Genomic DNA, 22,738 nt, shown 5'->3' with positions numbered 1-22,738 from the left:
TTGCAGCTTCCAAGAATCTAACACATCCGCTGCGTATGGAAAATCCCCGTATGCCTCAATTTTTCATATAGAAAACTAGTTATGTAATTTTGATTAATTGTAGCAGCGTAACATTAGTATTTCAGGGAATTTGAATGATCAACCAGAAAAATAATACTGGTTTGACAGTTAGTCCGCAACTGAACGCGGGCAATAATAAAAGATTGGAGGCAATCCAATTTAAGAATAATAATTACACCACGCTTTTTATAACATAATTGTTTCTGTATGGTTATTTTGATCTGGAGCAGCGTACCACTTCTAGCTTTCGTTTGGCGGTGGTCGTTCTGTTTCTTCTGTTAAATTTAATATGGCTACCGCTGTTTGAGGAAGCAGTTTGTAAGCGAAATATCAGAAAGCCTGTTGACGTGTTCAATCTGCCTTTGAGCCTATTCAAACCCGAAAGTGCTGTCCTGTCAACATTCTTACTGCGCAAAGTGCTTGGAAGGTATGTGATTGATGTACATCGTTTTGAACGCACTCACCACGGGGTGTCAGATGTACAAACAAATGAGGTATTTTGAATGAAATGTTTTTTATGAGGCTGTCCCACACTTCACTTCCGAGTGAATCTCTGTACAAGCGGCAACCAATAAGTAAGAAACCGACGTTTTTGTCTTTCATTACAATAAAAGTGAACTCCGTTTCAGGATGGCTCCAACTAGAAGCAAGAAGACTAAAGGTGTGACCGAGGTGGAATGTGCTCTTTGTCGCAAGAGTACTGTTTTACCGCAACACGGGGTAGAAGCTCTTCCGAACAATTATGTCATCAACGGATTATTAGCAATGCTAAAGAACCGGGAAAAAGAAGTCGCGACGAAAAATACAGTTGACATAGGTACAACTTTAAGGAAAGGTGTCGCGAAACCAGTCACTAAAACAACACAATAAGCCAAGCTTCAAACAGGTACGATTATTACAGTCAGAAAGCATGCAGGCTTCAAAACATGCGCAACCATCTTCTAGTAAAAGATATTGACATTCTATAAGTTAATTTAATTTCCTAACCGACCAAAAGCTGGGCCGCAGAATATGCTTTTTGTACCAGAAGAAACAATTCTCAAACAATAATTCTCATTCTCAAAACACAACGCGTTCGTTGTTTTACCGCCTTCGATGTGTTTTAGTTCAAGGACTCTCAGCATCGACGTCTGCAGCATCGAAAGTTGATGCAATGTTGAGCGCCCTTAGCAATGCGAAACCGAAATGTGCAGGTACTTTAAACGCTGACAAAAGCACAAATTCAGCAACTACTGAAAACAACAAGATGAAAATGCTAATGTAATAAGACAAGTTACAAAAAAGACTTATTAGACGTATGGAGAAATGAAAGTAGGAATCGAGGTAATGATAGTTTGCTTTGTGTAATCAAATTTTATTTGCGCCGGAGAGGGTATCATGGTATCACAAGTCACAAGATGGATACAACTTTTTCGTTAGTCAAAAATCCAGGAGGTTTTAGCTTTGCGCATTGAAAACATCTACTGCTTTTTGTAGAAACTTTCCATAGGTGTCAAGTATTCACGGCTTAGACATGAACCTAGTTCAATACATAAAAGACGCTTTAAGTTTGTTAATAGAAACCAAATATTTTCGATTGTACACACTACACAGTGCTATTTTTAGACTAAATATTTGGATGAAAGTTGTCGATTTTAATACTATATGGTATTTGATTCAAGGTGCGTGTCCACAATTGTTATAATATAAAACATTCAATTAAGGTGTACTTCATCAATCGTCATGGCAAAAAATTCCCCGGAGTTGTAAAGTTTCTCGATAGTTGTCAACTCAAAACATCTCGCTCAACCTCTCATGTTTGCTGCAGTTTAGATGGTGAGGATGAATTTTTAACAAAGATTGTTGCAAAATCGATTTTGTCGTCTATCGATATACAAATTTATATTGCGATTCATCAATATTTTAGGAATATTTGAACATGTCCAGTAGTATGAAATTCTGATTACAGAAACTGATGTAGTAAATGTTTGTTGATCACTAGACGATTATCGAAAATTTTTTGATTAAGACGATCAAACAATACGATAGCCCTGGATAAAACACTTTTCTTGTACAATATTTTACACGGCTCGCTGTAATTTTTTGTACATTTTCATTGCGATCATTTTAGTGCACCTCTGAGATACACGAATAGGCATTGATTTCTTTTTCTTAATCCGGTATATTGTTCAGGAACTGGGAAACTCAAAGTCACATCACTGAAGACACGGGAATCTCCTATATTTTGAACAATGCTGTTTTCTCATCACCGTGTCAGTGAACGTGCAGATGAATGCATTCCGGTTTCACTTGTTAATAATTTGACAGACTTCAGTTATTCGCATATGTTGATTTTGCAGAAGTAGTAAGATCATTGGATCATATGAATAACGTCCTTGGTCCCAATAAACCATACCTTTATAGCACCACCTGGTTGTATCACTCACTTATTGCTTGAAGTGTATTTTTGTGAAAGTTTTGAAATAAAAACTGGCAGATTGAAAATAAAAACTGGTATTCATGTAAATGCTTTGTACTTTCGTTTGGTATTTTGTTGATTACTGTTCTCTCATGTCATCGTTCAAATAACGAAGAAATAGTAATAAAATGAATAATTTGACGGCCCATCATTATCAGAAATAAGGAAAATTTGTTTTGAAAACTAATGGGAACACTGCACAACGAGTCGCTAATACGGTCTATATGTCCAACATCCGTGCGTGAAGATATCGCAAACGGGTGACGACTGGAATTAAATATTTGAAATCTGACCGGATTTCTGACCAAAGTTGTCCCGTCGGCATCGAAAATATTAAACTAACGAATATTTTCCAAAACGAGCGATGTTCATTCATAGTTCATGTAAAAGCTTGTTAGAAATCAACACAAATGTACGATAGTTACTGGTCTGCTATCAAGCAATGTAATTTCTTTGTACTGAATATAAAGTAAACATTTTTATTCGTTTTTCACTTTTTTAATCTTGCTCTAGCTCATCGATTATAGTATAAGATGAAAAATGCTTGCTCAATAGCAACATATATACATTGACAAACAATTGATACTCCAAACATTAAGGGGGGAAAGTTATTCATATAGCAAGACGACACGAGAGAATCAAGATTTTATTTTCATTCATTCATGTTGTGTAGTGAAATAAAATAAATGTACGTACAATCCACCTCACATGCCAACGGTCTCGGTTCACTATATTTCATGAGAAAGGCTTGGTGTAAGAAAATATATTTTGCATTGAAAAAGAAGAGAGACTGCATAGATTAAAAAGAAAGATCCCCAAGAAACCACGAGGACAAAGGGAACCCTGCAACATCAACAAAAATCTATTTGTATTTGTTTTTTCGAATTTCTTTCATATTCAAATTCGTGTGAGGGATTATAAAATTTTACGTATAATCTACTTCACATGCATACTACTTAGTACACCAGGGGTCTCCAACTTAAAAAATGTCATGGGTCACTTTTTGAACTTTATTGACGACGCGGGTCATAACCTCGGTATAAAATTAATATACGAAAAATACAAAAAGAAATCTGAATGTATTTAAATGTGTTGAATGCTGGGGTCCTTGTGGGCCGTGTGTTGGAGACCCCTGCAGCACACGATATATCACGAGAAATGCCTGGCGAAGGGAAATATATTTTACGTTTACGGAAGAGAAGAGAATTAATACAATTAGAAGGACTGACTATTCACGAACCAAGGACGAGGGCGAGGGAGAATCCTACAATGTAAATGAAAATAAAAGTGTAGAAGATTTTCGTGGATTACTTATAAATTAAAAGCAATAATCGATATATCATGAAAAATGTTTAGTGAATGGGAATATATTTTACATTGAAAAAGAAAAGGGATTCAATACAATAATAAAAAGAAAAAACATTCGCGTACCAAAAGGCGCATTCCTAACGATTTGAAACGACGCGTCACACCCACGAGCCTACTTTTATCATCAAGTTTTTTCCTTTACAAATCCAAACTTTGTCAAGAAAACCTCATATTTTTTGAATTGTATGAAATCGTGGTAGAAGAGGAGAACCACGTGTATACGCGTGATTATGGAAAAGTTCCTTCGAAACTATTTTCGAATATCAATATATATATACGTATGTCATGTATTGTACAAATATGTGAAGTTTTCATCGAAAAAAACGAACAAACAAAAAAATGCATTGGACTAATGAACTATCTAAATCTAAATAATACTACATATATCACATAATGACTCTCCTCATCATTTCAATAGTTTATTTCGAATCTGTTCATTGTATGCATTTTCGGTTCCATTATCTTTGAACCCGCGTACATTTGAACCCGTACATCTGAACCCGTAATTTGAACCCAGGACAATTGCACCTGTATACTATTGCACCTATGGACATTTGCACCTACGGACATTTGAACCCATACATTTCCACCCATGGATTTTAGCACCCGCATATAGATTGAACCCGCGGACATATGAACCCGTGTACGTTTGCACCCGCGTACATTTGAACCCATGTACATTTGCACCCGCGGACATTTGAACCCGTGTACGTTTGCACCCGCGTACATTTGAACCCATGTACATTTGCACCCGCGGACATTTGAACCCACGAACATTTGCACCCGCGGACATTTGAACCCATGTATATTTCCACCCACAGACATTTGAACCCACGTATATTTGAACCCGCGTACATTTGAACCCACGGACATTTGAACCCGCGTATATTTGAACCAACGTATATTATATTTGAACTCGCTTAATTTGAACCCGCGTACATTTGAACCCACGTACATTTTCACAAAAAATGTTTGCCCCAACGGCAATTTCCAGTCGCAAATAATTTTCATGTTACAGGCGCAAGCTCAATATTCTCAATTTCAACACTGTTTCACTTGTAGTTAGTTTTGGTGTATATGCATTTATCCGCTTCTACGAAGCAAGCATTTTTGAGTGTCATTGTAGTCCGAGGGATAAACGTCTCTTAACGATATAAACAACATTGTTCTGCCAAAGTCTTTTTTCTTTTGCTGTTTTTTTACATTGACATTTGTAAAACCTTATTTCATTCGTTAGCCGCGATCTCCAAAACAGACGATGACCTAGAAAGCGGTATTTCGTTGAAATACCTGAAACCAGGGCTAATACGGAACAAATATCTCACAGACCAATGAAGTCTTAAATGAGGGTCTTACTAAAACTAGCTTTACAGTAATATTTTTAGTGGTCAACTCCTATAAATTTGTTCTGAAATTATTGCACCGAAAACGCCTACTATGATATCCCGCCCAGCATGAGATTTGGGAGCTCTGTGGCCACTTCATGTTTTCTTGCTAGCATGTTTACAAAATTGTTATATGTATGCATACACGACCACGCTTTACTGTTGAAAATGAGTGTTGTCTCAAATCAGGTTTTGACATTTTCCCTAAAATCAATCTATAAATTGAATACTATTGTCTGTATATAAATAAATAAACTCACAGATTCTTCGTTTCTAAGAAAATATGAAATTAAGATAATGAAACTATGCCATTTTTGTAACAACATGTTCATAGCCAAATGCCAGTTTTATTGAAGTATTGTTTCATTAGAATGTCAGAACAAAACTATACATAGAAATCGTAAGTCATGTAAATATGTTGAATATTCGAAAGTGAAGAAGTTTTAAAATCATTATCGTGGCCAAAAATGTTTTTTGCTGTTTACACTATTTAGAGTGAATCGAACATATTCAGCATATAGGGTCTGTTAAATATGATATTGCAATTTACAAACGACGTCATAGGTTACGGATTACATTTATTTTAATATCTCAATAAAGTTATCACTCACAAATTTGTGTCGAATGGGCGATCAATTTTGAGATAGAGTAGCTATGGACGTTTTACAAAATAGGAATTTATCAATTATGATACAATAGTTAAACAACAAATCAAAGTAATGACGATAAACGAAATTTTACGATATCACGATCAAAATCAAATAGACTGCATTTGAGCTATTGAGTGGAGATACCTCAGCTTGTCGGTTTCAGTTCCATATGAAAAAACTTAACTGTCAACCTAACGGCAAGTTGTACATACTTTGATCTTTGGTGGGCCGTAACTCCTACATGAGCATTTGCCGCAGTCAGTTTGTGGACCGCAATGTCTTTTCGTAGGCCATTCAGCAAACCCCATATATATACTCGGATGTTTGCATCGGAACATTCCTTGTAAGGCGTTGTGAAATCCTTCTACAGCGTTTGTTGTTCTTGGGGCCGAAGGCACCATTTCAATCTCTTTGGCATAGTTCCACAATCGAGGGGGAAATCTTGTTTCTCTTGGACGTGAACCCACTTGAGGTCCACGAATGTAGGTAGATTCAAAATATTGCAAAAGTTGATTGCATTCGGGCAAATCTTCAAAGGTGTCGCAAAGCAAGGGGAAGACTTCGGCAACCTCGTTAATGGGAACAAAAGCCAGAGCTGCCAAACTTCTAATTTTCAGATTGAAAGAAGGTAAACATTCAAACTTCTCTTTTAATCCGATAGAACCAACTTTTCGAAATAGCTTGTGACAGGTGAAAATAACATTCTTTAAAATCGGCCAGAGGAAAATGTGCATGGAATGCATTGATAGCTGCTATTTCAAAATCAACAATGATTTTGGTGGGGTTAGCATTTGGGAAAATGATTTTCAACGCTTCCAACTTCTGAACGTATGTTTCTTGTCGCTTGTCTCGTAATAGGAAATATACGCATGGTGGATAGGATGCGCCCACTTTACAGTGAATTGTATATAACTGGAAGAAAATATCGGGCACCACATCAAATGTACCGTCGCCAAGATATGGGTCACTATCTAGATGTGCAAGTAGTGATCGATCTCCAATGGCCATTATCCGATGACGATCCTCCGAGCCAGTGTCATGCAAAATGATATCTAAATATTCGCTCGGAATATCAAAGCTTGCACTTGTAGGATTCGTACGTGAACAATTTTTCTGTCGCCTTACTCTGCGTATATTGGCCTCCAGAGTCGACTTGCCTGGCAAGCGCATTACTACATCTGTTGATCTATTATTCAATACTTCACCTAAAATATATCTTGTCGATGTATTTGATGGTGTTGATGCTGCTTCTTTTAATGTTGCACGGATGATCCCAACTTCAGTCTTAATGCTGTCGCCAGAATGACTGTGATATCCTAGTTCTTTTATTACATTTTCACCGATTGTAACAACAGTCGATTTACATCGAAATTTCCTAAACTGACGGCAGCGCCAATGAGTAGCATCTGAAACCCGATCATTTCGCTTACAATATTCGTGGCCTTTGTAAATCAGTAAGTCGTTTCCTCTTGTGGTCTTGGAAAATGTAGGCGCCATGTTTCCAACTTATTTTCGCAAAGGGACTTGTCATCTTCGCAGCTGCAACGTCCTAAAGAAACAGTTTGGAATTGTCTGCGAGGGGAAAAGGGCATTGATGCGAGGAAAAACTTTGCGCGGGATCGAACTAACACATCAATTAAAATCCTTGCTCGCGCTCTTCAAGAGTCGTCGACCGTTCAAAGCACAAATCATACTCCCCAATTTTGGCTCGCATTCTACAGCGGAACATTTTGTCCATTGAGTCTTATGATATCGACAATTGCGATGTCAATGACAGACGGAGTATAATATAAATATATAATATAATTTAAATATATAGAAAATAGTTGTAATAAAGCCTTCGAGTATATAACCGAGAATTCCATGGTGTTTTCGCAACGTATGCATTTGGACAAAAAATCCTAAGTGTACCTTCCAATTCTATATACTATAGTATATAGCATGGAAGGATAAGGGTGTATATGTAAAGACGCATATATCCGTAAATGCAAATGCCCATGGGTGTAGATGTTCATGGGTGCAAATGTCTGTGGGTACAATTGTACGCGGGTGTAAATGTATGTAGGTTCAAATGTACGCGGGTTCAAATGTACGTGGGTTCAAATGTCCGTGGGTGCAATTGTACATGGGTTCAAATGTCCGCGGGTGCAAATGTTCGTGGGTTCAAATGTACATGGGTTCAAATGTCCGCGGGTGCAAATGTACATGGGTTCAAATGTACGCGGGTGCAAACGTCCACGGGTTCAAATGTCCGCGGGTGCAAATGTACATGGGTTCAAATGTACGCGGGTGCAAACGTACACGGGTTCAAATGTCCGCGGGTTCAATCTATATGCGGGTGCTAAAATCCATGGGTGGAAATGTATGGGTTCAAATGTCCGTAGGTGCAAATGTCCATAGGTGCAATAGTATACAGGTGCAATTGTCCTGGGTTCAAATTACGGGTTCAGATGTACGGGTTCAAATGTACGTAGGTTCAAATGTGCTGTCACCGCATTTTCAAGTTGATTGTTTTTCAATAAGATTGTTTCTTCGGTATATCTGTATCTATAATTCAGCAGCGACACGGCTGACTGGAACAAGGAATAAGCAATACGAATAAGATCAAAGTTAATCAGTAAAGAGCCACTGGTTTTACATAGTGACTAAATGCAAGTCTGAATTAATGTAAAAAATGGACGTAGCATTCGGTAACAACATTTACAATCCCTTGAACTTATATAAAATTTGTAAATAATAATTAAATCGAAATTCAAATGTCTTTCACTATACATATTAATATGTTGATAGAAGTGGTTCTTAACTTTTTCAGTTCGCGGACCGGTAAACTTTCAAAATAATTTTTGCGGACCGGCGGACCTTCAAATTTAATATTTTGCTGTTTGTTTGCCTCCATTTTACTATCAAACCTCGCTAAATTATAAGCCTACTGTCAAATTACGGAAAGTGCGAACTGAGAATTTTTCAATCAGGTACCGTGCTATGTAGGGTTGGGACCCCGGGAAACCCCGGGTTTGGACTGTTTTTTCAATCTCGATCAAGCAATTATTTCCTAAAAATCCTGGGATTTATTCTCAAAAATTGTAGGTTATACCATAATATTTAAGCCATCTACGCTTAGGGTTTGAGTCTGTCAGACTAAGTGGAATTATTATGCAAAATTTTACCAAGGAATTATTATTTTATTAGTAGATTTGCCATTATTGCCGACTTATTTAATCATAATTTGAACTCGAAATAGTATTCAGGATTCACGCAATGACTTTGCAGGCTTTTTATTCACTATTTAATACGAAAATAAAACAGCCACAATAGAAAAGTAAAATCAAGAATGTCAACTATCGTCCTCATAAATATACGCATTCCGGCGTCAAAAAATAATATTTTTAGCTTAAAATTAAGACAGTTAATTTACAAACTGTGACAAAAAGATCGAAGCCGACCCAAAAGATAAAAAACCGGAATAAAATCCCGAATTCAACCCAATATTCGACAATTCGTACAAATTACTCGATTCGATGAAAATTATTAATTTGCCCACCTGATCTGTAATCACGCCAGCTATCTGGCGAAACGCGTGGTTGTCAACACACTGATGCAATGAAACTTAATAAAACCTTCATAAATTTAGTAAGTTGCACTATTTCACGAAAGCGTGGTGGATTTGACGAGAAACATATTGAATTGTAACAAAAATGAATTAAGTTGGGAAAAAGTGACAATACATGTGATAATAATAAGAGCGTAAAGTAGAACCGCGAGCAAAACCTAAGCGCGTGATCGATGGCGCGTTTGAAGGCCACGTATTACCCGTGTGGCCGCGCAACGTTTACAATAATGCGAGGTGCTCCGAAGACGCTCTCGTTTACAATAATGTAAGAAAACAGTTTCAACTATTAACCATTTGTTTGCGTTCGACTATCGCACTTTTTATGAGCAGAAAATGTTCGTGTTTTGTGATAGGTGTGCCGCGAATATTTAAATAGCTAAATAGTGTTCCGCGATATGAAAGATTGGAAACCACTGCCCTAGATGCTATAATATTTATGTGTCGATATTACATGAAATGAATACGTGATTTTATTGTCATGCAAATTGTTTCAATCTTTTACTTAATCCCGGGATTATACGGCTCAATACCGGGATTTTAAAAACTGGCTCCGAAATACCAACCCTAGTACTACGTGCTATCAAATTCCTCCGTTGTGAGGTCATAGAACATAGACTTAACAAACACCCGCCGTTCAGAGCTTAAATGGGCAGAGGACCTCTCACCAAGTTTGGTTGTTAGGCGAATACCGGTACTACGAATCAATAAGAGTTAAAAAATCATAGAATTAATGGACATGTCGTCAATTTGCTTATAATATATTTATATTGGAATATATTTGGCGGACCGTTATCAAGGTTGTCGCGGAAGTAACTAGAGTTATGAAATGCTTTATTATTATATTTAAACTCTGAATAACACGTTTTGAGTCTTATATTATGTCATTGGTCATGCAGTAATCATTACTATTATTTGATTTGATCAATGAATAGATCAGAATGAAAGGCTCATTATTTTTTAAGCTGGCAATATATAAAGTGATGATGATATGTGATTGATTCTACAGAATAAAAAGAGATGAATGATTGTAAATTGGACACCGGTATTTTCCGTGAGCGGTGTCATGAAATAAATTCTAAAGCATCAGTACTAAAATTACGTCAGCCAGTGACGTGGGCATGAATTCATAATATCGCGGAGAGGATAATAATCAGATTTACTTTTTTTATTATGTAACGAGAGATCAATGCAGGAACAATGAGAGTTGTATGGACACGAAATACTTTCGTCTGAAAACTGTTGATTGATTACGAACTCGCCAGAATCGAATACAGAAAAATCAACGTGATGGCGCAAATTTAATTACGGAATTCGGGATCAGCCAACGGACTCCATTGAGTGCAGAAACTATAAAATAAATAGCTATTATGGGCCACATCCATCTTAATCTATCGGTTATTTCATATCTATTGGCCAAGGTGTCAACAAAAAACGATAACAGCATGAAGAATAACCTAACAAAACTGTTAATCATACGTTTCGTGTGTTATATTATGTCATTGGTCGTGCGGATCATTACTATTATTCTATAGAATCAATGCATAGAATAGAATGAAAAGCTCATTATTTTGAAGATGGCAATATATAAAGTGATGACAATATGTGATTGATTTTACAGAATAGAAAGAGGTGAGTGATTGTAAAAACAAATATACGGACATCGTTATTTTAAATCATTGGTCGTGCAAAATCATTATTATCATTTTATAGAATCAATGCATAGAATAGAATGAAAAGCTCATTATTTTGAAGATGGCAACATATAACGTGATGACGATATGTGATTGATTTTACAGAATGGAAAGAGGTGAGTGATTGTAAAAACAAATATACGGACATCGTTATTCTGTGGAGAGCAGTGTCATGAGTGACTCAATTTTGTACAGGATGATTATATACTGATTTATTTATTCATTTTCCGAAAGCGGATAGTCGTGAAACGTTAAGCAAAAACAATCTTTTTAGAGAAGTCAACATAGGCGAGAGATTCATTTTTTTATTGAGATGGAGATTTATTACTAAAACTATTACAAATGATACAAATTTAAATTAAAAATTTGTTAACTTTATAGAGTTATAAAGTTGGATAAAAGCAAGCGTTGGAATTCAAGTGTACGAAAAGTTGTGAGTAGGGTTGGGAATTTCAGAAAATCACTCAAACGGCTAATCGGTTAACCGCAGCGTAACGTTTGACGTAATAAGTTATAATTTGAGTTTTAAAGGTTCCCAAGAAATTTCCCGTAAATTAAACTTGTATCGCACGAAATTATATCACGATCGAAATAGTTTCATGGTCTCCTTACTGCAAGAGATATATGCAGCGTAGGCCCACCTCGAACAATGGAAGTGTTTTAGAAAACCTGATTGTGTAATTAAATTCATTTACATTCCTGGGTTTCAGTCCTATTACACAACTTGATATAAAATAGGCGACCAAAATTAGTTACCTCCATATTGGTATACACACTTCTGAAGCGCCAATTCACGCGAGAAAACTTTCAGTGCTCGGTGTGCAAGTTTTACTTCGAGACATCATGAGGAAAACACGACCGGAAATATTTTTAATTCAAAACGTTCGTCACAACTTCCCGAAAATGTCGATATGCTCATATATTCCTGTGACAGAATGCACACTTGTTCGATGACACTGAATAAACGGCGCTCCAGAAGTGTGCGTACCAACTAATTTTGTTCGCCTACTTTACATCAAGACGTGTAGAGGGACGGAAGCCTATCAGCAGGAAATTTAGGAAAATCGCGATAAAATTATGGTCTAACCCTAACCTGGTACACACACTAAGGGAGTACCGAATAAACGCTCTTGCAATAAAATCGTTAACAATATATTCTGAATGGGAAAAGATTTTGAACTTATCATTGTCAAATTTTATAATCAGCAATACTAGTACTTTAATTACTTTTTTTGGTGCTTACGACCAATGCAGTCAGTGATAGTATTTTGAATTACGTCACGGGAGATGAATTTGCGACGAACTAATCATTTTTGAAATATTACAGTATGAAGGTGATTCGTACCTGAGATGTCAGTAAACAAATAATATAAATCGTAACCGTTAACCATCCAAAATCGGTTAACTGGTCAACCATTGCCAGTCCTAGCTGGACTTAATGGCCACAGTGCGCTTACGCATGTATGTATATACTGTGCGCAAAATATTGCGTGTGTGAAGCGTACGCCCCCCTGGCTGTAGCATAAGGTCTGTGTCGTGTTTATGTTAAAAACCCGCTGAAACTTAAAGTCTCCCGGTTCAATAGCTTTAGGCCAGTTCAACCGTAAAAAATATTGTTCTGTTCAGTCTGACTTTACATCTTGGTGTACGCACAGTTACGATTTAGCTATTATTTTAGGCAATGGTATATCTATCGTGGTAAACAGGTTTAGTATATATAATGAGTATGCAAGTAAACCGCAAGTTCAAATTCGATCTTTCGTTGAGCTAAATTGAGTTTATTTTTACCCCTCGCGTTTTGGTAGTACAGAATACAAACTAAGAAAGCTTATTAGTTATCTTGCCTACAAATTATTTTTGTCTTATATAAATTAATCTTCCCTATTTCAGACTTTAATTCTTAAATAATGTATGCCTCAATTGTGTTTTCAATGCTGGCGTTTGGTGAGTTTTTTAGAATACAACGGCACAACATTTGCTTTTTCCTACAAGGAAAAATATTGTTCTCGAGGTTATATGCTAAACACGATTTGAGCCGCTTTGGCAAAATCTCTATGGGATTGGGCTTTTATTGATGTATTTTATTATTATATGAGCAGGAGATTATTTTTAAATTTAATGTATTTGAGTTTAAAATGTCATTTAAAAAACCTATTTATTGCAAAAGCGACCTCATTTTCCCCATCTCACTATCGAGTGAACCCTCACGTAAGCAAACGATTTTATTGGTCGGTTATACCGCCATTGGTTGGCAAAGTCAGAGTGAAATAGCCCAAATAGTATGACCACAGGACTAACCATGTACGATATCAGTTATCTATCTACTAACTACAAGATACTATTCATTTTCATCAGCCACTGCGAGTGATTCCGGATGCACAAACATCGGTGGTATTTGTCAGGATTATACAACGAACGTTTGTACTGCTGGATATGAGACTGGCATGTGTGATGGCGGCGCGAATAGGCGATGCTGTAAACCATGTAGTGCTACATGTGAGTTTGCAAATTTAGTGTCATTGGAACTCGAATGCTATATCTATCTTTAAACATTTACGTTATAATTAGATGCATACGTACATATTAGAGAGATTTAAATACTTCTTAGCACTTACTTCGGTTTGTTAAAAAAAGATCAAACTTTAATGACAACGGTGCACGTAGTTTAATTTCAACAGAAGGAAACTTTTTCGTAGGATCATTTCAATTTGAAATTTTCCCAACGTATCCTTATAAATACCAAGTCTGTCTGTATTTTTTTATTTTGATTGGACATATTATGTACCTTTGTGCACATTCTGAACCCAAGCGGTGCAAATGTATTTGTTCGTTTAGCTTAAACATATTATGTCCGAATAGCGTATAGGTGGTCATAACAACAATAATATCCAGCCATCAAACATTTGATGATAATATTGCAGGCCAAAGCAACGAGGCGTCTTATGCGCAAAATGATGGAGCGTGCAAAGACAGCGGAGGAACTTGCATGCACAATTCAAACTTTTGTGGAGGGTCATATCAAACAGGGAAATGCGATGGCGCGAGTGCGCGGCAATGCTGTATTGGAGGTGGGCAATATTGTTCAAATAACGAATGTGCAGTGCACCATTAAGGAATCATAGCATTTAATAACATATTACGTGCTTTGATTATTTTATATCTTTTTTATCGGCCGCAGACCCATATTTTCACACGCATTTTATTTATCAATTATATTTGTTTATTAATTATGAAACATCGTAAAAATGTAAAATACGAGTTTTGATAATTCTATTTCAGCGACCGCGTTGGACTATACTTGTACTAGCTTAGGCGGAACATGTCAGGATTACACAAAGAACGTATGTATTTCCGGGTATGAGCTCGGAAAATGTGGAGGAGATTCAAATAGACGATGTTGTACTTCTTGTAACTCCGTGTGTAAGTTTAAATTGTATTCAACTGAAGACAAAGTAAAAGAATTCTATCAGTTTTGCGTCTGACATATTGGCCACCTGCTCTGTGACCACCTGCTCCAACGGGCCTCGGTTGAAATCCACTGAAATATTAATATATGATTCAACGCGAAATGTAACTGGCTACTTCGACATAATTTGATCACTTAACCAAATAGCCTAAAGGGCCTTCTTCAAAACGTCCGGGTCCTTAAGGACAAAAATTTACTTGCCATTATTTTCAGTGCTATTTGCAATAATTTTGAAACAATAACTACATCTGGTATTTCTACTTTTTCACTTCAATTTTATGCTTGTTGTATTTTTGGCCCAAGTTGACTAATACTTTGATTTCAGGTCAAAACAACGAGCTAACACACGCACAGAGTGATGGAGCATGTACGGGTGGCGGTGGAACCTGTATGCATATGACGAATTACTGTGGCGAATCTTTTGTTACCGGGAAATGTGGTGGACCCATCGAGAGGCGATGTTGTTATGGTTCAAGTCAAGAATGTACGCACATTTTTATTTAAAAGTTTCATTGTCTATAGAATAAAATAATTTAATAAACCCACATTTGTCTAAGTTGGATAAATTTTTATAAAATCGCTTAAAAGTTCAGAACAGACGTAGTCAAAATGTGGCAACTGCTATTCATGTGTAGTCTATACAGGTGTGACGTATGCATTTCGAAGATACGCATGAATGAGAACAATAGGGAACTAATGTCTATGGAAAGTCTTGTTAGCTACATACTTAAGATTTTGAATCCGTGGCTGCATTTTGACACCATGGTGATTTAATTATTGCCTAAAAACACATAAATCCAATCACCCTAGCAATTTTCATTGTCTAAAATTCCATGGAGTTGAGCACTTCATTGAGGAACTAAGCTATTTATTTTCAGCGACCATGTGCTATGGAAAAATTATTGAAGTTGAAGCAACAGGTGCATCTTCTGCCACAGCTGCACAAGACAAACTATCTTCTTCAGGTAACGTATGCAAATGATATTTAACATTACTTTGTAACTAAGATGTGGCCGCAAAATATCGCGAGTTGAGAGGTATTAAACGAAGCCCTAACTCTCTGTTTTATAATTAGTTTTTCGAGCAGTATCATTTTTTGTGCAGTCAGTATAAAAAAATGCGTTGTTGAAAAGCGGATACAAATGCACTATTATTTCCATATTTTGGAAGATTGTTTAGCATTACAACATTTCAACTTAATCTAATCAGCTGTCTGAGATTATGGTGATACCAATGGGACCGCCAGTGGGTTTCAACCGCCGATGCGCGTCAACCTTCCTGCCGGTTTGCCAAATATATTGCAAAATGTTAGATCTCAATTGAAAACTGCAAAGCATTGATGGCCTGCCCTTTTATTTTGTGAGTTTTACCTTCTATAGATGCATAAAGCAAACTTGGTCAGAGAACCCGAGGCCCATTTTAAGCCCTGAACGGCTGAGTACCATTGTCGCAGTTTTGGATATTGCTTGACAAAGAATATCTCAGTGACAAATTCAATAAAATACTGCCGATTTTTGTACAACTTACTTGTGTGAGAAATACTTCTATTGTTATCTCTCATCGAGAACAAAACAGAGAAATCGCGTGAAAGTCAACTTTCAACTTTGCCTTGCAGAAACTTCATCGGAACTGTATTAAAACACGCATGATATCGGAAAGACAGCAGAAATTTCTCTTGATTGAGTTGTCTGCTTTTGAATTGCATACTTTAGACGTACTTACATCGGTTATTGACATTTTGGGTTGGTTCCAAGGTTCACCGGTCTCCAGAATTAGTTTTAAAATTTTACCGGTCCGCAAACTAAAACAGGCTGAGAACCACTGACTTAAGCCCCTGACTCAATAACACGGTGTATTAAATAGATCTTTTTTATAAGTAAATCTTTTGCTTTTTTAACGCAGGAATCCCAGCGTCCTATGCATTGGTCGCGAATGACAAATCTGAGTTGGAGAAGTATAAATCCAAGATCTTGATTGCAGCAGAGTAATACTGCGTGGAGGCAGCAGTTATTGCAGGTATTTGCCTAATTGTATGTTCAGGATTCTTTGAGCGTATTTAGGAATCTTCGAATGTTAAAGGTTTTCGATTTTTAAAGAGTTTCGATTAGCCAAATTACCAAATCTTGAAACTACTGATATGCATGAAGCTGCTATATTTTGAAGGGCCAGAATCTTACCGTTTCGGCATTGTCTAACCAAGTAGTTCCCAAACCGCGGCCCGTGACGAATTAATACGGCCCGCCAAACTCAATGAAATAGTTTAACACTTTATGTTTTTACCTTTTTGCAAACTGAAAATGCCAAGTGTTACGTCATTATCACAGTCTAAGCTCTTGTACATTCGTAACAATTCAATTATACCGGGTATTTTAATTATACATACCGTGCCTGTATCGGACCTTGCGGGCGCCCCCTCTCCCTGCCCGTGAATATACCCCCGCTTCTAATTTTGGCTCCGGTCAATCAACTTTGGGAACCACTACTCTAGCTAAATTATTATACCATTGGTCATAGACAAGTCAAACGCTTTAACCACTAATCATGGGAGTTCGACCTTTATTACAGGAGAGCCAGATACAAGTAACTGAGTGAAGCCACGGGTCGCATCTTTATTTAAGATAGTCTTTCTAGTAGTTGCAGGCAAAAAGTTTCTTTTTGTTATTGGTCTTACCGCATTGTTAGGGATGCATGCATCATGCATAAATTGAAACAAATACATTTATAAAAAAAATGCATACTGTCACATCGACTTTAGACGAATTCAGTGAGAAACACGTGTTTATAACATTGTGTATTTTGCAACAGAATTTTGCTAGCTAGTTTTGCTAATATGACATTCGTTTCGCGGGCACACCATTCAAAATTCGCACTCCTCCGCGGGCCACACAATTTTTCCTGCGGGCCGCAGTCGCATGCGCACCCCAGCATTAAATCTTCATGCCCACCATAATTTACATATTCATCCAGGTAAGGTAAAGTCTATATAACACGCTCAATCATATGTTAAGCCACAGTCTCTCGTCCAGTTACAAGTTCAATTCTTAACCGCTTATCGTTTTCCGATGAATGTGTTTTGATATGCTTTTTTCTAATTCTGTTGAGTTCTTCCTGGCTTTTTTTTTGCAACTCAATCATAAAAGATGAAATGTCTGAATAGGTTTGGCTTATCCAAGATGGCGCATAAACTGTTCGTTTCAAAAAAAACATTTTTTTTAATACACAGCAATAATGAGCAGAGAGACACGTGCTGGGAAAGTACTTAAGTCCGATGGATTTGGATTCGATGGCCACGGATTTGGACTCATGCAAGTAAGATATAAATAATGTAAAATTATTATTAGCAAATAGGTTGATCTCCTCTGAACAAAGAGTATAATTGAGTATAAATTCCTATCTTGTGAATGTTTTGTCCGTAATTCAGGAGTAATCTGTAGTTTAGTTTTTCAACATACTGAATGCACACTAGATATACATATTACAATGAATAATGAAAAAGTACTTCAGGGTTTGACAGCAGCGGGAAACCCAAATTTGGTTACCGGGCTGAGGTACCCAAAAATGTTGCCTTTCAACGCGATTTTCATTTTTTATTAAATAATCGTATTTGCTACGCCGATTTTATGCATTTGTACCCTCACAACTAATCGATCGACTGACGAAAAACTAATAATCCTCTGCTGCCCACTGACGGCTCGTTGGAAAGCTTATTTAAAGAGCTTGCAATTGGCGATTAAAAAAAAAAAGTGTTTTTAAAAGTGGTGGTCTGAGTAACAAACCGGATAGATAAAAGGCATTTTTTTTCCTTGGGAGTTGAAACTTCAAACCGTGTTAAAAAAATAGAAATATTCGCTAAATCCTTTACTGTTACCGCTTCGTGGTTGGCAAACAATAGCATAATATTGCTGTAGCAATTTCGTGATCTAACTCAAAATACTTTGGTAGATGGAAGGAATAATATGTCTTCTATTACCACCCAAAAAACACCGAAATTTGCATAAATTTCAAAAACACTCGCTCGTTCCGCCGCAAATAAAATTCCCGTCGTAAACGAAAGCGAGAGAAGAAGACTTCTTATCAATAAACTAAAACGCGGAAAAACTAGACCAACAGTTTGCGACCGATTGCTAAATAAAACAGTGGAGTACATCAACGTACCCGCCTCAATCTAGCGACTTTTGTCGTTGGTACGTATACGTGCCCACCGCACGGAAAGGGAAAGGCTGCAAATATTAATGTAATATTACCTTGGTCTGTCGTGTTATCTACCTTGCGCCATTGACTGGACTTGAATTGGACGCTAGTTTTCATTTATCGAAAACTTGATGTGACTCAGGCCATCTGAATAGAGAAGGTTGACTCGCTATCAACCAATAAGACCTCACGTATTGATTGACTCGATCACGGGACCAGAACTCGACTCGAGATTTGGATGACGCAGTGACTAGTCTTGACTCGCGAATTGCGGTGGTTACCGACCATACTTTCAAGCATACCTTACACTTTTATTCGTCACATCGTATACATTGTAACCTTCATTTATTTTACGTCGGAAGGTTGACGATCGATTCCACACACTACGCGGAGGAGCTTTTTCTCAAGAACATATCAATCAAGGAACAGGTTCAGTATATAATACTCTTTAATTCTTATTTTCAAAGTAGAAAAAAATTAAAAAAATCAACATGTTACACTTTTCAATATTTCAAAGATTTGATACTGATTTTATTTACGAGTCTGGACGTGATACCAGAACAGTGTTGCCGTAGAATGGCTCCCACAAACAGAATGTCGACGCTGACTGTAGTTCTCAACTTCTGGGAAATCAGGAAATACGACTATAATACTAACATAAGAGTCATACTGTTTAGCGGTGTGGCTCATCGGGCTAAGCGTTAGGATACGTTCACCACCGTACCTCTGATTACTCTGCGTGGGTTCGCAGTTTCGAATCCAATACAGGGGAGTTATGTGCGAGGGGATTGCTGGACTCCTCGCCGCCGTAGGGTGGTTCACGTAATCGCTGGTCGGTTACGGCTTCCTCCGCCATCAAGTCCATGCTTGTGAAAACAAATAACTAACTAATCCCATACATGATGGTACCCGGACGTGAGGTGTGGTTCACCATATAGTTAAACCGCGTTACCGTTAAAAAAAAAACTGAATAAGAAAATTAGTGAAATCAAGTGAAAAACCATTTTGCTGTACCATCTCATCGGTTGTGTGGTCTCTGTGATTTTAGTTAGGAACTGAATTCTATAAGAATGTTTTTATGAGATTGAAGCCACAATTAGTGCTACACTTTAGTATGCAATTGAGATCATGCTAAGAAAGTGAGATCGCCTACCGAAGTGGCACCTGAAAATTTATATTAGAACTGGTCACAATAGTCGTAATATATTTATTCATCAATACCTTTTAGGAATTCTCGTTACAATGATACAGAGAATCAAGAAGAAACATCCATCCTGGAGTAAACAATGGGTTTACAAAGGAGGAATAAGCGCTTACAACGCAGGAGAAGGAAACGTTCGCACGTATGAAGAAATGGATGTCGGAACTACTGGAAATGATTATGCAAACGATGTTGTCGCCAGAGCTCAGTGGTTGAAACAAAATGGTTTCTAGACTGAGTTACGCTTTTCATTCACTTCACCTTTCTTAGTTTCATTTTTCACTTGAGATGCAATATTATTTGCAATTTTCATAACTTTTATAATTGTTTCAGTTTTTTTTAACCTGGATTCGATCGAACACTTGGGGCTGGGTGAAGCTGTACCAGGGGTTCGGCAAAGGTCCTGTGAACCTGTTGTGTATTACGAAGTATTATTTCTATTTCCGAGCCAATTAAATATGTAAAATAACTATAATTTAAGGCAGATATTCAAATTTCAATATTTAGACCATTCATAAAATAGCCTAATTATGTGTAGTATTGCGCAGGTAAATGTTTTATAAGACTTGTAAATGAGAGACGTCACGCGCTTGAATGTACCTCAGTATGACTTCATTTTTAGATTTATTCTGACTTCCAAATATCTAAAGTTGTTATTACAATCCTCCGAGTTTTGAACCTGAATTTTTGCGTAAACAACATGTTATTTATAACCTACTAATAGGATTTTCCCTTTCTATCGGCGCAACTTTTATAACAAAAACATCTTTTTGTCAACGAGTAGGGCTGGGCACTTGAGTTCAGAGCAAAATTTCGAATTGCCGCCATCTTGTTTATTACTTCACGCCAATGGTCGAGGTGAATTACCCAATTTTTTCATTGAAGCCATATTTTTCCACGCAATTCTGACATATGACTATTTTCTGTAGTGAGATATTGATAAAACTTGTTTCTTATTGTGTTTGAACACTCGACAATCTGTCTGAGAGATGTATTCTTTGTTTTCAGTAATTCATTTGTTGACAGAATCAATTACAACGAGAAAAGTCGTATACAATTATATATCTCTTAAGTATTCGAGATTCGATTCGAAAGCAATATTCGATTTGATTCTGAAATCATCAGGTACCGACCGTATTTGCTCGTTCTGTAGCCCGGGCCCATATTTTTTTACCCAAACTCACTAACCGGGCCCTTATTCAAACCGGCCCTTATTCAAGTACGGGCGCTTGTTATTTTTAAAGTAAAATTATACAAAAAAATATATAAAAATTTTTACATATATAGATCAGATCGATCGTTACAATAGTTAATATGGAACTCCTGAAGTATGCGCACCAAGATGGCGCACAGCCTGAACTCAGGTTATGTACCAGGTTAGGGTTCAGGTTATGCGACATCTTGGTGCGCATACTTCAGGAGGACCATTAATACGGTATATTGTCATTTCCAGTTCTCAAGTATGATTTAATAGTTGTCGTTAACATCTTCGTCGATGTGAACTCACAATTCTTCCGAAATATAAACACCCAACTATATACGATATATATCCGCCGTTGCATGAGTATTAATATTTACTAGAGAATAAAAAGTGCTTTAAAATAGTTTACCAACAATAATTGGGATGTCAGCCGCCGAAACGATCGCAGTGACAATAAATTTACTGCAGCCTTCGATTATGTCAAAATTATGGAATCAAAAATGCCGCATTGTTACGGAGTATTCAGTCTTCTGGTAAATTCCGAGAATTTTTTTTGTCATGATGATTGTTTCGGTGGCCGACATCAAAACTAATGTTGTTTAAAATAACAATATTCATTATTCGATGTTTCGTTAAAAATATTAGATATATACTCGATAAACATTAAATTCCAAGTAATAGTTCCACATTTCATGCATTCGATCAACGCTACATGTTTTTGTATCGTGCGTGTTTTTGTACATATAAACGATTATGACGCTACTGACATCCGCTAGTTATAGTTCTCTCTGGAATTAATTTTCACGATTTTTAAAGCTTTATTTCTAAATGCGAGTACACGCTGACTACGGATTAATGGTCGATGTTTTTAATAGGACTTTTAAAATATTCACCAAACACCGTCCGGCAAAGAAAGACGAGCACACGTAACTGTGGAATTTCGCTGCTGTGAACGACGCGTACTTTTTAGTTTATTAAACGCCATACGTCGTCGTGAATTGCATTATTGGTGCATTGTTTTAATTTCACCGTAACTCCCCGTTGGAAAAATCCTGGATGCGCCCCTGATACCTAGTATGAAATATTCGCACCCCAATGCCACTTGCGATATTTCCATATATTACAATTACACTAATGGGAACGAGGATGACACCAAAGAGTTTTCCTCAGCAAAGGTACACGAAATACAACGAGGATGATTCTCGAAAAAACCTTTTAGTATTTCGTGTCCATACAACTCCCGTAGTTCCAAAATTGATCTCTCGTTACATAATAAAAATAGTAAATCCGAATATTATTCCCTCCACAATATTATGACTTCCTGCTCGCGTCACTAGCTGAGGTAATGTTAGTACTGATGCTTTAAATTAAAATTCATGGAAACAATTGAGATTCCGCTGTCTCAGAAACCTTTTTACAATGATGTCCTTGCACTGGTTGAACCGGTTTATTTTTCC

The 22,738-nt window shown here is 37.0% G+C and overlaps 1 long non-coding RNA gene and 1 pseudogene across 3 annotated transcripts; both read left to right on the top strand.

Annotated features, from left to right (window-relative positions):
- The first annotated feature begins 283 nt into the window (after positions 1-283).
- Positions 284-2,554, top strand: LOC120340784 (uncharacterized). Of its 2 annotated transcripts, none has more exons than XR_013480310.1 (5): positions 284-487; positions 690-946; positions 1,167-1,383; positions 1,764-1,875; positions 2,233-2,554. It is a non-coding gene; the product is annotated as an uncharacterized LOC120340784 (long non-coding RNA). The 2 variants fall into 2 exon arrangements; XR_013480311.1 differs by having other exon boundaries at positions 2,009-2,554.
- Positions 2,555-13,026: 10,472 nt separating this feature from the next.
- Positions 13,027-21,358, top strand: LOC120341599 (uncharacterized; annotated as a pseudogene). The gene is made up of 10 exons (XR_013480335.1): positions 13,027-13,166; positions 13,578-13,718; positions 14,144-14,290; positions 14,502-14,642; positions 15,014-15,172; positions 15,567-15,653; positions 16,591-16,704; positions 17,912-17,997; positions 19,242-19,308; positions 20,108-21,358. The product of XR_013480335.1 is annotated as an uncharacterized LOC120341599 (transcript).
- The last annotated feature ends 1,380 nt before the right edge of the window (positions 21,359-22,738 follow it).

This window comes from Styela clava, chromosome 14 (genome assembly GCF_964204865.1).
Source record: "Styela clava chromosome 14, kaStyClav1.hap1.2, whole genome shotgun sequence".
Taxonomy (NCBI): domain Eukaryota; kingdom Metazoa; phylum Chordata; class Ascidiacea; order Stolidobranchia; family Styelidae; genus Styela; species Styela clava.
Note: the sequence above shows the minus strand (reverse complement) of the source record. Positions and strands in the feature narration are given on the sequence as shown.